Source organism: Lontra canadensis, unplaced genomic scaffold (assembly GCF_010015895.1).
Source record: "Lontra canadensis isolate GAN:19392208 unplaced genomic scaffold, GSC_riverotter_1.0 scaffold103, whole genome shotgun sequence".
Taxonomy (NCBI): Eukaryota; Metazoa; Chordata; class Mammalia; order Carnivora; family Mustelidae; genus Lontra; species Lontra canadensis.
Genome location: NW_022631097.1, coordinates 283,980 through 297,477, shown reverse-complemented (window position 1 = coordinate 297,477; position 13,498 = coordinate 283,980). Strand labels below are relative to the sequence as shown.

Here is a 13,498-nt window from a genome sequence, read left to right as displayed (position 1 = left end):
AACCACACTCAGGCACCCCTGGTCTTTCTGTGACTCTGAAGGTCCTGAGACCACACTGTTCCAGTGAGGGTTCTACCCCCTGCTTAGCCACCAAAGCAATATCCCTCACTGGTGCAAACTTCCAAAAGTTCTGATTTTGTGCTCTATCACTTGCCAGGAGGTTCCCTCCCCCCACAGTCTATTTTCCTGTATCTCACTTCAGTTTCACTTCTCCATATGTCTTACTTTCCAGAAAGTGGTAGTTTTTCTGTTTATAGAGTTGCTGCTGTTCTTTTCTTCAATGACCTGTTGAGTTTGTAGGTGTTCAGAATGGCTTGATAGTGATCTAGCTGAATTCCTGGGACCAGATGAAATTTAGGTCTCCTACTCTGCCATCTTGGAGCCCCTTTTGTCACAAACTGTTCTTAAAATTCATATGAATGAGTAAATGATCCAAGAATAGCTAAAATATTTCTGAAAAAAGAAATTAAGAAAAAGGACTTAAACTATTGAGTGTAAGAAATTATGAAGCTATAATACCTACGAAACAGTGGTACTGAATCAAAAAAAAACCAATGAAAATAGAAGAGATCCAAAATAGACTGATGGGATAGCAAATAAATACATATAATATAGCAGAATATTACAAATTGGTGGAGAATTGATATGCATAAAAATTAAATTAGATTCCTTCTTCATACCATATACAAACAAAAGAAAGAAAAACACAGGAAATATAGCTAATCTTGGGGTAGGGAAGGATGGTATAAGCAATGGAAGAAAACACAAAAGGGAACATCAAGAGATTTGCCTATAAAAATTTACTAATTTCTAACATCAAACAAATGAAAATATATGTACAATATTGAAAGAGAAAGTATTAAAATTATTATCTAAATAACTCTTTTAAATCAGTGAAATGATTCATATAGGAGAAAGACAATGAACAGAGAAGAAATTCAAATTGGATAGCAACAAACAGAGAAACATATTACTTAACTAGCTAATGTATGCAAAGTAAAATGAGATGCTATTTTTTTTGAGATGCTATTTTTTACCTACTAAATTGGTGAAGTTAAAATAAAACAAAAACCTGTATTATTCAATACTGGTGAGGGTGTGAGGAGATAGGTATTCTCATCCATTGCTGGTAGAAGTATAGATTGGCAAAAATTTATGGAAAGCAATTTGGTAATGACTTTAAAAAAATTTACATCTAGTGGCACCTAGCTGGCTCAGTTGGTTAAACATCCAATTCTTGATTTCTGCTCAGCTCCTGAGCTCAAGGTCATGAGATCAAGCCCTCACTGGGCATGGAGTCTGCTTAAGATTCTCTCTCCCTTTCTCTTTGCCCCCTACCCTCTCTGCCACCACCTGGTCATGTACACACTCTCTGTCTCTCTCTCTCTCAAAAATTATTCCTATTACATTAAAATTTATAACAGTTAAAAGTGAAAAAATTAAGTGTCTAACAATTAAATCAGTGAAGGTATATTCATATTATAGACTTATGCAGCTAGCAGAGATCATGTTTTGAAGATATATTTAGTTGTCATGAGGGAAATAGTCAATATTGATGGTCAATGGAAAAAGAAATCTCTAAGTTTATATAAAATTTATTTCTAACATTTTAAACAAAAAAAATATGCATACTATAAAAAGAAGATTGGTGGTGTACTTGGTTGGCTCAGTCAGTTGAGCATCTGCCTTTGGCTCAGGTCATGATTCCAGAGTCCTGAGATTGAGCCCCACACTGGGCTCTTTGCCCAGTGGAGAGCCTGCTTCTCCCGTTCCCTCTGCCTGCTATTCCCCTTGCTTGTGCTCTCTCTCTCTCTGTGTCAAATAAGTAAATAAAATCCTAAAAAAAACCAAGATTGGAAATAAATATAACTATTTTAATCGTGATTGTCTCTGCTAAAATTGTGGAAGATTTATATTTTCTTCTTTATATTCTTTTAAGCCAACTTTTCTACAATAAACATGCATTAGTTTTGCAAACAGAAAAAATATCTAAGATATCAGCAAGAATAAAGACACATATGTACAAGATACCTCAAATAAATGACTTATTGAGAATTTAAAAGAAACAGCATTAAGGATCTGGAAATCAAAACAAAAGGAAACAATCAGGTTACACAGTTCAGGTAAAAGCAGTGAGCAGTTTTGTCAGGAGAATTTACCAGAGTGTGTTCCATAAGTCCTAGTGCTGTTTATATTATTGCTCAGTATGTAATATTAGGAAAATTATGGACCGATGCAAGGGAACGTTCCCTGGCTACTAAGGTTGGGTGCAAAAGCAAAATAGTTTCTTAACTTCTCTTAAACTTGTGATAAGCTAAGTCTTTGAAATACTATTATCATCAGTTGTTAATGTTCACATGTGTTAGATTCCAAATTGTAGACACTGGAATAAACATTCTGTTTTATAAATTCAAGAACCAAGGTTATCTTTTAGCCTAAACAGAAGCCCATTATCAGAGTGCCAATGGAGAGGGTCAGGTTTTTTTCAATAAAGGTTTCCAATCTGTTGAAGCTCTTCATTAAATATTTGACCCAGATTCTAATGTTCTGTGCTGTTAACATGAAAGAATCCATGTTAGTCTGTAAATATCAGAGCAAATGTGACCAATTTACCCTTAACCATTATCACATCAAAACCTGGCCCTTGAGGTAGATGTGATTTTATTTAGTGTCTTATACTGCAGCTGTAAACAATATAATTGTTTAACCCCAAGTTGTTTAAACTGTTAAGTGGAATTATTTAGCTGTATCTGTTAAACTTGGAGAAACTTTGCTCAATACATGGACTTCTTTTTTTTTTTTTAACATGGAATGCTTCATGGAATTTTGTGTCATCCTTGTGCTGGGGCCATGCCAGTATTCTCCATATTGTTCCAATTATGTGCTATGAAAGTGAACATCATGGACTTCTGTTTTAGTTCACCGGGTATCATGCTCTTCCCAGGGACAGGCCAACAGATCCAGTTTAGTTTGTTCCTGGTTTGAACAGAAAAGGAAGCGAAACAGGCATGCAGGTAACTCACCCGGTAGGCTTAGCAGGTTATTTAAATTTAAGTCAAGAAGAGGAGAGGTGAGCACACAGTTTTGTTTTCTGGTGTTTAGAACTGGACTTTGATCCTTCAGAAGCTTCCTTCAGAAGCTCTTTTTAATTATTTTGATGCTGACAGAAGCATTCTGGTACAAATTTTGAAGGCCCACTAAGCATAAGTACAGGTCAATGTCAGGAGAAGTGATAATTTCCATCTTCAAGAGTTTATGAACTAAATAGACTCCCCATAGTCTGAACCTGTGTTCTCCTAATGTCCTGTGATCTCATGCAGTTACCAGTAAAAAGTTTTTGCAACCGACCACAATGTATGTATATTAATTAACTATGGTGTATAGATACTATAGTGCTAATACATGAGATATGTTATAAACACATGAGTTAAGTTAAATAAATTAAAGATAAAGTAACTTTGCATTTTAAATGATATCAGTAATGATATCATCATGTATTTATTAGTTAATAAATCAAGGCAACACATAGCGTGCAATTCATTATTAAGGATAGTCTATATAAAGCCAGATTTGAAATGGTTTTCTTAGATGATTCACATTTTTTGCATGTTATTTCTTGGCTAACCTCATTAGAATTAACATTGTGTTGATTGGTTCTTGGACTTCAGGCTAAGATCAAGTGTAGAATTATCATTGTGGTGTTTTTTTTTTTTTCTTCAAGATTCTTTTTATTTGTTTTTAAATTATTATTATTTTTCTTAAGTAAGTTCTATGTGGGACTTAAATTCATGACACTGAGATTAAGAGCTGCATGCTCTACCAACTGAGCCAGGTAGGCATTCCTTGTTTTTTTCTTTCTTTCTTTTTTTTTTTTTTTTTTTAAGTAAACTCTACACCCAATGTGGGGTTCAAACTCATTGTTTTTACTTCATAGTGAAACTTTATAGAAAGCTTGCACTTGAAGTAGAATTGTCAGCTTGTTCATTTTCTTTTTGTTACCTTCTGTTCACATTACTAGCATTACAATTCAGGAGTCTCACTAGAAACTTTTAAAGCCATTTGTCAAGTATGTCAAACTAAGTCTTTTAAAAAGCAAATGTCTCTGGGAGGGTAACACATTCAGTCCTTAGTTTTGAGTGTGAGTTTGTCAGAAATATTAACCTGTCACCTTCAAGGCCTGAGAAACTAGTCTGTTAGTTATTTGAGGGACAGAATTTTTTGTATCCTCCTCAGTTCTTAGGAGAGCATCTGAAAACCTTTTGTTCAATGCAGTTTTTCCTGAATAGATATGCATGGTACTGTTTTGTGGTGGATAGTTTGAAGCAGGGTCAGTCAGAGGGACTAACTTCCCAAGACAGGGAAGGCATGGAGGGTCTCCTTTGAGTCTGGGAGCCAACTGCCACCTTAGAGAGGTAGGAGAGCAGTGGGGCTTTTGTGTGGGAAGGAGACTCCACAGGACGGGGCAAAGAAGAGCAAATGGCCAAATTCAAAAGGAAAGAAAGGCTAGATTCTGGGAGATGGTCATTCCCTGTAGAAGTCTAGAATACATTATTAAAGAGCTGTCTTTAAATTGTGTTTTGAGGAAATAGAAAGAAGGCTAGTAAGAAAAAGAGCAAAGACTGGTGTAAAGTTAAATCAGAATAAGACTTCGGTTTCCTTAATTGAGTTTGAGGACCTGGAACATACCTGGATATAGTGTCCTATTATACATTAGTAGGAAGAGATGGCAAAATGTGTATAATGGTAGCCTCAGTGGATTTGAAACTGTTATTATCATTTGTGGCTGTCATGAGTATGTTGAAAGAAGTCTGCTCTGTTTGTCCACCTGAAGTGCAAAGGACATGAGTGCAGCAAGCCAAGCTGAGGAAGAATCTGGGACTTGCTATCAAAGGCAGGATGGATATCCTGGAAGGAACGATAATTGTCAATCTGGTGTAGGCAGAAGGTTCTCAGGAATAAGATGCAGGAGGGTGAGGACAGAAGAGTTGAGCAACAGCATAAGACGGTGGGGATACTCTGTGAAGAGTCAGAAAGAAAGCCTCATGGGCAGGGAAGGGTGCTCCCTGAACATCAGAGGCAATGATGAGCCTTGATATAAGTTGGGAATGGTGCTAGTGTGGACCCACCTTCCCCTCTGTGGGGACAATGGGGTCAGGGTTAATATTAAAAACATGTAGCATTGCAGAAGGGGTGCCAACCAACCCCATGGCTGGGACCAGTGCACCAGGCCAGCACTAAGTGCCACCTGGTAACAGCCCTGGGGGATTCAGCCTTCTACTCACCCCTCCCTAGCCTTTTAGCAGCCACAGGCATGTGTTGCAAAGAGGCTGACTGTAGCATGCTCTAACTATTTAGTTCCAAACTATTAAGTGGTGACCCTAAGAGTTAAGAACTCTCTAGTTTAGGCATAGGGAGAGTCTGCATCAACAAACAACCCACAGAGAAATGCCTCCTGGAACCTACTGTTGGGCACGCCTGCAGCCACCCCCAGGTGCACACGTAAGCATAAACCGCAGAAGCATTTATCAGGTGTCCCTCCTCCCTCTTCCCACTGTCAGGCTTCTTTCAGCACCTCACCTCTAGATGACATTCACACATTGCTTCCCGGTTCCACCCCACTTAAGGGTTCACAAGTGAAACCTTTGCATAGTTTTTAAGAATGATTATTTACCAACAGTGGTTTTTCCTCTCCATTTCTTAGCCCATTAAATCTGCAGTAGAAAATATTCTTTTGTTAGTTGCTCTATGCTCAACTTTAAAAAAAAAAAAGCTTTCAAACCCAAGGAATGGCCAGGGACTAGAAAGCTAATTTATGGTTCAGCCTATCCTGGTATCTGAGTTGACCTAGATTGCTATGCAATGCTCCCTGCAGCGGAGGATATTGTGTAGAAATACCGTCCTGGGCTGCAGTTTAAGACAATTTAAGAGCTGTGTAATGATCCTTTGTTGAGAGAACCTTAGAGAACCAGTGGGTTTTCCCCATAGGGGCTACAGCACTTCCTGGCTCACTTGTCTTAGGCTTAAGTACTAGCGATCTCCTATTTTTAGCGTTTTCTTCCTGCAGGCTCTGCTGCAGACAGTTCTGCCAGGCTTCACATCATCCTTATTGGTTCAATCCTCTAGACTAATACAGAACTCAGGTGTACAAGGGAAATGGCCAAGAGTCACTGCATTGTGTATTGGGACTTTGGTTATTACACAGAAACAGTGAGATATCTTATGCATATGATACTCATCTCCATTAAACTAAGTCTGCAATTGTGATGGGAAAGAGCCTCAAGTACTTCTCTGGATTCTTTGTATTTTGCTGTACATAATTTCTTTCTAGCCCTCAAAGGTTGAGATACAGAAATATACAGAAATATACAGAAATTGGAACCGTGTTTGTCATGCTTTATGAAGAGGCAGTATTCAGTGGAGGCTCAGAGCTGCCTGCACAGGAACCCTTTTGCAACCTTTATTTCCTCATCTGTAGAATGGGGCCAACATACTCACCTCCTAGGAATGCATCAGCACAGGATTTGGGAGGTAGTAAGCACTTGTCAATGTAGCTATTATTGAGTCTTTTGTAGAATAGAAACCTAAATGTCCCTTAATATGGGATGCAAAAGAGTCATGATTGGTATTACACACATCTCAGAAAAATCTGTGTTTCAAAATGGCAGCAGTGACTTTACATATGAAAATGATCAGGTCAACTTGTGAATTGATATCAGAAAGAAATGCTTTCTCTTAAATCCTTGTGATATAAATGGAAATACATTCATATGCAGTCATTTAAACATGATTAAAGAACTCTATAGAGGCCATTTTGGGGGACAAGGCTTGTTTTTTTATGATAGGACAAAAGCTAGATATACTTTGAAATATATGCTTATTATTTTTGTTAAATGAACAAAAGTCAATATTGGAACAGAATATATAAAACCAAAGCCTGAGTAATGAGAACATTTCTTTGATTCATTTTATTGAACTCTTGATTTTAAAGTACAATATTTCCACTGTCATAAAATGGGGGCATATTTGATATTTGAAAATGTCAAAAGGGTTATTAAAGTCATTCTTATAGATGATCTGTCCTAGGGAATTTTAAAGAGGATAAAACTAGGATCTCTGTACTTGTTGGGTGATTGTATAACAGCTCTAAAATTTGTCTATGTGCCACTTCCTGATGGTGCACAGGAGAAGAATGAGGCACAAACAAGTCAGCTTCAAGAGAAAGGGAGCAGGGGTTGACAGTAGAAGACTGTCACCCTGAACAACCCCTCAGTTCTGTATTTATTAGATATTAAACAGCAATCAACAAAGGAGTTGAAGAAGACTATACACTAATCATATGCCTTATAGGTAAACAAGAAGGAATAGTGGTTATACATTGATTATAAGTCTTGCAGATAAGCAAGAAGAAAAGCAGGATATGCCTGGTCAAGCAGTATAAAATTTATAGTTGAGCAAGCACATTCAAAGGGATCATCTAATTAGCCACAGGTGGTCTCTGGAGTAGGGGAGATAACAGAAAATAGAAGCAGGCAGCATTCTGTCCTGAGTGGCGGGGTGTTCCTGGCTGCTCAGGTTCAAGGATGTATATCATCCTCTCCCCCAGAGGCTTATTGCCAGTACAGGTTTTTTTTTGTTTGTTTGTTTTGTTTTTTGTTTTTTTAAGGCTATATCTAAACATGCCTGATGGCTAGTACAATTTCTTATAAGTTATATTTTAAGTTATATTTTAAGTAATACATTGTTCTGAAGGACAGTTACATTTCCCTTTTTTTTGTTTGTACAGAAGTAGGAAAGTTGATTTTGCAACTTCTCAATCCTTTAGTCACTAGAAGGATTTTTGTGTGCATCTGAGGACTAAACGTTAAAAGATGATAGCAATAAAAGGAATAATCATTGCACCTATAATGCCAAGGCCAGTTTGTTTGATCCAAGTAAAAGGGTTTAGATCAGACAGAATATCATTAATCCTTTGCACAAAACTCATTCCTGGAACTGATTGTAATGATGAGTGAGTGATGTCTTGAATAGCATTTTGAAGCTATTTAATATCTAAAGTTAAATTATTGCCATAATAATTGGTAATATGATAGCAAATCTTGCTCCACAATATTTTTGATTTGTTACAGGCATGGGGAGTAACACAGAAGGAAGAAAAAATTCAATCACATAAAAGGTGGAGCCTAAGTTTTGTATTTTGAAGACCATCTCCTATATATATTATGGCTGATTTTAAATCAGAGATTCTTTTATCTAATTTTTGATCTATGATTGTTGATTCCAAGCTTTGCTAGAATTTTTTGTGCCACTTTTGTACAAATTGTGTGGTTTGTACAGTCTGATATAAAATTATTCCTGCAGTGTAGCCATAGCAGTAATGGCTATAATTCCTAAAATGGCTGCTATAAGCATCCCAAGAAATCTTTTTGATCTACAGACTCAGTCTTTCAAAACTGTTAAAAGTACATGCATATCTGGAGAACTTTCCCAAACACGGTGATGTTTCCCTGGTAACCCGGTTCCTATTCTTCTAGCTATGAGAATGATGGATTTATGTGTGTAAACATTCTCAGTCATGCAAGTAAACATTTAACATTTGGGATAGTATATTTCTCTTTTTTTATGATCAAAAATCATTTTTCCAATAACAAAAACATAGGGATCTCTAACACACACTCTTACTCATTCTTCTCTCATTAGGGAAATGGAGAATGCATAGTTATCAGACTGATAAATATAAGAGCCATTCCAAATTCTAAGGTGATTTAAAGCGGTGGCGACTTTCCATAAATTCTTTCGTCTTTTATGAAAATTAACCAAAGGGGATGGTGCTGAAAGTCCTCGTCCATGCCAGACCAGAGGCACATCTCCCCAAGTTAAGGTTTGTGGTGAGATGAGGTGATTAAAAACTTGCCATTATAAATTTCGATGAGAGGAGCAGCGTCTCCCAGTATAGTTGGTGACTGCCATCCCCTTAGGGGACCAGTCTCATACGATTCCGTGGAATCATTAATAATGACACTGGGGTAAGAAGCTCGACAATCCTCTCATAAAGGGCAAATTCCCTCATCAGACCACATCTGTGTCAGTTTGCATTTGGGAATAGGGAGTGCTGCTGTGCTATAGCTAGGACCCCGATATTTATTGGCTAAGAATCCTTTAGTGGAGAGTAAATGTAACTGAACTTTAGTCAGATTATTATTAGTAGGAGAGGCCACGAACCATCTTTGATCATCAGGGATAAGGCAACTGGAATGATTGTTGCTATGTATTGGTCAATTTCGATATCCCAAGTTAAGATTAATGCTTGTGCCCTCCTCTTGGGGCAATAGTGGCAACTTAGGATCCAAACCTTTAGGTGCCCATTTTAAGGCATTTAAATAAATTGGTATTATATCTTTTCCCCACTCTACTGGACAGAGCAGGGGAGGATTGGGTATATAAGACCAATAAGTGAAGTTATCTATTTGTGTATAACATCCAGGAAAACTTACGGCTACCAAGATGAGGGCCATCATAGTTATCACCACGTTGTTAGGGGTGAAAGAACGCTGCTCATTCTCCAGAACTTCTTCTGCTTTCTTGGTCAGCTTCTTTATCTGACCCCATGTTGGAATCTTTGCTCAGTCTGTCCCAGACATTGTGATTTGGTGCTTTTCAGTGTGAGACCCTAGAAGCTGATGATTGGTGGGACTGGTTCGAATCTGAATATTTTCTTCTTGTGCGTCACAAACTTTATGAAATGAGAGGGCACCCATATGGGCTCTATGGCCTTGTCAGGTAATACACATGCATATCCTTTTCCCAGGTAACTAAGTTACCAGGGAGCCATTGATTAGAAGTAATATTTTTCCACCAGATCGGAGGATATACGTTGTCTTGTTTTTGTTTACTAAAATGTCTTTCTACTGTTGCAGTGTTTTTACCATTATGATTAAAAAAAATTAAGAGTAAATATAAGTTCTGTTAATATTTTTTGAGGAGGACCTTGTATTTTCCCTTTATGTTTATGAAGTTGTAATTTTAATATTTGATTAGCCTGCTCTATAATTTTTTGTCCTTGAGGATTATATGGGATGCCAGTGGAATGTTTAATGTTCCACAAATTAAAGAAGGATTGTAGCTCATTGGAAACATAAGTGGGTGCATTATCAGTTTTTACAGCTTTGGGAATTTCTATGACTGCAAAGGCAGAGTGGAGATGTCTAGTAAGCCCATATAAAGTGAGAAGGTGTATCTATAGTGACATGAACAAAAGATTTTTTTCCCAAATGAAGGGATGTGAGTAACATCCATCTGCCATATTTCATTGGCTTTTATGCCTTGTGGATTGATGCCCGCTGGCTCTGTAGGCAGACTGATGGCAGCACAAAAAGGGCAGAAGTGGACAATAGAATTTGCTTGTTCCTTAGTAATAGGAAATTTGTGTTGAAGTCCTTTTTGGTTTACATGTGTAAGAGAGTGAAAATCGGATGCTTCCCTCTGAAAAGCTGAGAAAACAAGAGAGTCACCTATTTCATTACCTTTGGTTAATGGCCCAGGAAGGCCGTGTGACTTCGGATGTGTATAGCATAGAAAGGGGCAGAATGTTGATGAACGAGGGATTGTAAATGATGAAAATAAGTGGAGGGAGACATCAGATGTAGAAATAGCAGCAGTTTCAATATGCTATAAAACATATACTGTATATAAAGAATCAGATAACAGATTAAATGCAGGAGAAACATCTTGAAACAATGTAATAACAGCCATTAATTCTGATTTCTGTGCTGAGAGACCAGTAATAGATATGATATTTGATGTAGGACCATAATAGCAGGCTTTGCCTTTGACAGAGCCATCAGAAAAGTTAAGTAGGGGCATCTGTTATTGGATTTTTAGAAGTAATTTTAGGAAGGACAAAAGCAGTACATTTTTAAGAAGGAAACAACAGGTAAAGAGGGATAATGAGAAGTGTTTCCAGTGAAGCGACTAAGGGCAATTTGCCAATTTAAATTATTTTGGAATACTGTTTCAATTTGCGTCTTACTTAAAGGCAGAACAATAACCTTCAGATCATATCCTCATATTTGGCAAGTTCTTTTTCTTCATAATTGAATAATGCTGCCAATATGGTCTATATAGGTAGTGAGTATTAACAGTATTATTTGGAAGAAAAACCCATTCTATGATTAGTTCTTCCTGTATAATTAATCTAGTGGGTGTATGTGGGGTATGAAAAATAAGAAGGTCTAATGGTATCTCAGGCAGGACTCTATCCGTTTGCATTGATTGAATCTGGTTTTCAACAAATTGTAATTCTTTTAAGGCCTCTTTTGATAGGGTCCTAGGGCTATTTAAATTAGGATCTCCCTTTAAAGAGGCAAATAGATGCTGCAAAGCGTAAGTGGGAATTCTAATTTTAGGTCTTATCCAATTAATGTCTCCCAATAATTTTTGCAAATCATTCAAGTCATAATTTTGTCTCTACAGATTTGAACTTTCCATGGTTTAATTGAGGTCCTGTCATTAATGAATCCCAAATATGAGGAAGGTGTCATGGTTTGTATTTTTTCTGGAGCTACAATTAGTTGTATTTTTCAAATTGTAATTGAAATATTTTAAATGCGTCCTGCAACTGTACTATATCAGAGGCTGCACATAATATATCGTCTATATAATAGATAAGATAAATTTGTGGAAATTGATCTCTAACTGGCTGTATAACTTTTGCCACATACTCCTGACAGATAGTGGGGCTATTTAACATTCCCTGTGGTAAAACTCTCCGTTGATATCGTTTGGCTGGTTCTTTTAAATTTACACTGGGAATTGTGAAAGCAAAACGGGACAGTCTTCCTTGGCAAGTGGTATAGTATAAAAGCAACCTTGTAAATCTATGATAATTACTGGCCATTCTCATGGAACTAGATTAGGCAAAGGCAATCCTGGTTGGAGAGACCCCATGGGTTGGATTAACAGAATTAACCATATGCAGGTCTGTTAAAAGTCTACACTTTCCTGATTTTTTCCTAATAGCAACGACAGGCAAATTCCGAAGACTATGAGATTCTTCAATATGCCCTTTTCTTATCTGTTCCTCAACTAGGGCTTGTAAAGTAAGTGATTTCTCTTCTGTTAAGGGCCACTGCTCCACCCAAATAGGTTTGTCACTCTTCCAATTTAACTTAATGGGTTCAAGAGCAGTGTCGCTCAGTGAAAAATTTGGGAATCCTCCTTAGGGAAAGGTATAACCAGAGAGGTTCCCCATTGATTTAGTAAACCTCGTTCCCAAAGTTTAATGGGCAAGTCTACAATATATGGCTGCATATAGTCTTTTTGACCCTCACATCCTTCATAGAAAAGAATATTAGAGCTCTGATGCATATTGCTAGCCTGTTCTAATCCCGTATAGTAACAGAAGATGAATTATATGGCCATTTTTTAGGCCAATGTAATGAGCTTATGATAGAGACATCAGCTCCAGTATGAATTAGACCTGAAAATTCCTTTCCTTGTATTTTAACATGATAAATCGGTTTATCTTGATAAATTTTCTCAGTCAAATATGCCCCAGTTTTTCCAGTGCTTCCAAACCCATTAGTTTCTTTGTTTGTTTTATTTTATCTTATTTTATTTTATTTATTTGACAGATAGATCACAAGTAGTCAGAGAGGCAGGCAGAGAGAGGGGAAAGCAGGCTCCCTGCTGAGCAGAGAGCCCTATGCTGGGCTCAATCCCAGAACCCTGAGATCGTGACCTGAGCTGAAGGCAGAGGCTTAACCCACTGAGCCATCCAGGTGCCCCGGATCTTGTTCCTTCTTATCTGCATCAAAACTCATACTGAGCCATGAGTTCTAGGTTGCAAAAGAGGATTTATTTTTTGTACTTTGTCTAAGTCTTTATTCACAAACTAAACAAAAACAGCACAAGTGCAATTCTTTGTTTTTAAATTGACCCTGGAGATAGGGTAAAAGTAGCAACTGGGCAATGGAATCTCTTTTTTGAAAATGGTATGGAGCCACAGTAGTTATCATCACTGAAATTTCACTGGTATAGTCTGAATCAATAACACTGGTGTGAGCTAGTATTCCCTTTAAAGTAAGGCTGGATCTCCCCTAAAGTAGCCCAGTGGTTCCCTTCAGTAAAGGGCCAAAAATATTAATTGGAATTTTAGTGGGAAGCTTGGCAGGCATTAAGAGATGATTTTTGGGAAGGGGGATATCTAGTCCAGCACTACCAGGCATAGCATGTAATAAATTTAAAATGGTACAATTGTCTGAAAGCTGGGTATTAAGGGAGAATTGGTCCCCTTGTTTTTTCAGGGCTGAGGACTTGCCCCAAAATAAGTTTCCCTGAAGGGGGGATCCATCCTTGTGAAAGTTAGAATGACATTGATTTGCCCAATGTTTTCCTTTTTACACTCAGGACAAAGACCTGGTGACTTATTTCTTGCATTTCGTGGAGGGAATTTTCCTTTTTGCCTACACTGAATTTTAGTAGATCCTGTCTGCCCAGAGCT

At 37.5% G+C, this 13,498-nt stretch overlaps 2 non-coding genes across 2 annotated transcripts; both read right to left on the bottom strand.

The window, feature by feature from the left end:
• Positions 1–2,800: 2,800 nt before the first annotated feature.
• LOC116855508 lies at positions 2,801–2,902 on the bottom strand. The gene has a single exon (XR_004380366.1). It is a non-coding gene; the product is annotated as a U6 spliceosomal RNA (small nuclear RNA).
• Positions 2,903–12,787: 9,885 nt separating this feature from the next.
• Positions 12,788–12,913, bottom strand: LOC116855514. Its single transcript, XR_004380371.1, has one exon. It is a non-coding gene; the product is annotated as a small nucleolar RNA SNORA40 (small nucleolar RNA).
• Between the last annotated feature and the right edge of the window lie 585 nt (positions 12,914–13,498).